Source organism: Halyomorpha halys, unplaced genomic scaffold, assembly GCF_000696795.3.
Source record: "Halyomorpha halys isolate HHAL.00 unplaced genomic scaffold, Hhal_1.1 Scaffold990.1, whole genome shotgun sequence".
Lineage (NCBI taxonomy): Eukaryota > Metazoa > Arthropoda > Insecta > Hemiptera > Pentatomidae > Halyomorpha > Halyomorpha halys.
Genome location: NW_027113518.1, coordinates 269458 through 271761, shown reverse-complemented (window position 1 = coordinate 271761; position 2304 = coordinate 269458). Strand labels below are relative to the sequence as shown.

The 2304-nt window shown below is 37.7% G+C and overlaps 1 long non-coding RNA gene across 2 annotated transcripts in view; it reads right to left on the bottom strand.

Moving 5' to 3' along the window:
- LOC106687631 (uncharacterized) overlaps positions 1–2304 on the bottom strand; it is an 8439-nt gene that overhangs the window by 2420 nt on the left and 3715 nt on the right. For both annotated transcript variants that reach the window (XR_001344195.1, XR_001344194.2), the window contains exon 2: positions 91–174. This is a non-coding gene — a long non-coding RNA (uncharacterized lncRNA). The remainder of the gene's footprint in view (positions 1–90; positions 175–2304) is intronic.

Genomic DNA, 2304 nt, shown 5'->3' with positions numbered 1-2304 from the left:
AAATTCTACGCCTCTAACAATTCACATCAGATATAAATATTGACCTGTTTTAAAGAAAGATATTTGCTAGTCATCCTATCTCCAACTTACCCTGAACAAGTTCTTGGTCTTCATTCTGGCCTCAGGGTAGGGTGATGAAGAAAGACTACCTTCTGCGGCTATAGTAGGGAAATCCTGGAAGAGATATGCGTGAGCCTCTGATTAATTTACCAGTAAAAATAGTTTATTTTATTTAAAGAAAAACTTAATTTTATATAATTCAAGATGAACTGATGGAAAAAATGTGCAACGTATTTACTTGTATTTTACTTCTCCAAAGCACAGATATTTAAGTTTTGAGATTTTATGAGCTAATGATTTCCTAATTTGATTGGGCTGTACATTCTACATTTAATCCTGTTAACCAGTGATGGGCAAAAATTAGCTATAGTCAAACTAAGCTAAAATTGCCATGGATACGGCCCTTATTCATGAATGAACCATTGATAAATAAATATCGTATCCATGGTTACATGTCTCGGCACATCACAGCTGGACGTAACCAATTGCTGTCCTCTTCTTTTAATAATCTCATAGTACTAACTCTGTTTCATCTACTCAAATGCCTGACTGGAATCACCAAAAATAAAATTAAATGTTTAAGATTAATGATCAAATAAACAAAGGATGAAAACGAATTTGAAGCTCAGCAGAATAGACTTAGATAACGCTGTTTTTATGTTAATAGGATTAATGAGTGCAAAAGTAAGTAAAAGATTATTTTGACTACGAAAATTTCTAATTATCAGTCAACAACTGTAATTATTAAGGCCGCTGAATCCCAAAAAACATACATCTAGATTAAAAAATTAATTTGAATTATGATAATTTAGAGTTCATTATCAAAATCTAAAAAAAAAAATTATGTTTATTATACATATAGACGAGCGGGACTCGATAAAAGTCAGTCTTTGTAGGGACTGACAAAGACTGACTTTTATTGAGTCACTCCTTTTCTCTTTTAGTCTTAATGCAGTTAAGTATTTAACTGGTGCCGAAACCTGGGGACTAGATACCGGAGTAATTTTAGTTTTCAAGAATAATTTTTATTGTTGTTTTCTAATCTTCTACTTTTTTCCTCTTATTTCTGTAAATAATGACCACAAAATGGACCGTCATACAAGAAGTCTTGAACCTGGAAGCTTTAAATCAAAACAGGGTCGAGAATGCACCTTCCATGGAGGTAATTCATCCACTCCCGTAGGTCGTATCACTACCGGAAATATGTTTAGCAGAAGCCCACGCTACGACACTATAGTGGATAAAAGTACGCACGGCAACCACCCAAGACTTGAGGAAGGCCGTTTCTGACCTTGAACGGTCTAACAGAATTGAGCAACATCATAAAAAGGGGTGGCCGACTAATGATTCGAATTGAAGCGAAGTCTATCAAAAATATACACGATAGCAGAGGTCGCTGCAGATTGAGGAGGCACATCCTCAATTCTCAGGCGGACAAACAAACCGCATTGAGAGTTATCAAGGAAAGATCAAACAAGGAATTCGGTGGAGGACATATTTATGTTGATCAGGGAGACAAGAAACCGAAACAGTCTAGTGGGCAGTATAACGCGGAACGAGTTGCCTACTGACTGCCGAGTAGAAAGGACGATAGAATGATTTAGAGTTTTTAAAGTGGTTGTAGGAATATTTTCTAGAACAGGAGTGTGCCAAAACGTTGGTACAGAAGTGTTTTAGTGCGGAGTAAAATTTGAACAAATTCCACCGAGCAGTTTTTACGTAATTAAGGAAATTAAGGAGGTGGTTTTTACCCCACGTGACCTTAAAAAAGTCATCGTACAGTAGACAATCGTATAGAGCACGAAAAGCTGAAAAAAACGAATACCTACACGATCCCAATCGGCGGACCGTAGGGTAAGTTATAGATTTTTAAAGTTATAAGATAAATTGGGTGTTGGAGTGAGGTGCCTGGTGTGGTTGGAGTGGTGTCGCGCCGTGCACCTTGCCCAAGGGGGGAAGGCCTATAATCAAGGGAAGTTGAAATATTCCTTCCGGAGTATCCCGGATATATCCCATATCATGGCCGGAAATGAAGAGAGAAGTTTGAAAATCCCGGAGACTTTAACGGTAGGTCAAGAAGTAAGCGGGCCTTCCTTGGTAAACGAGGAAATTTTAACGATGAATCAAGATGGAAAAGGGTCATCGATGGACTTTTTGGTGATTTTAACGCCCGTAAAAGGAAGTAGGTGACCATCGAAGGAGAACATTATTGTCGGGAAAGATGGGAATGGACCCTCAATTTCC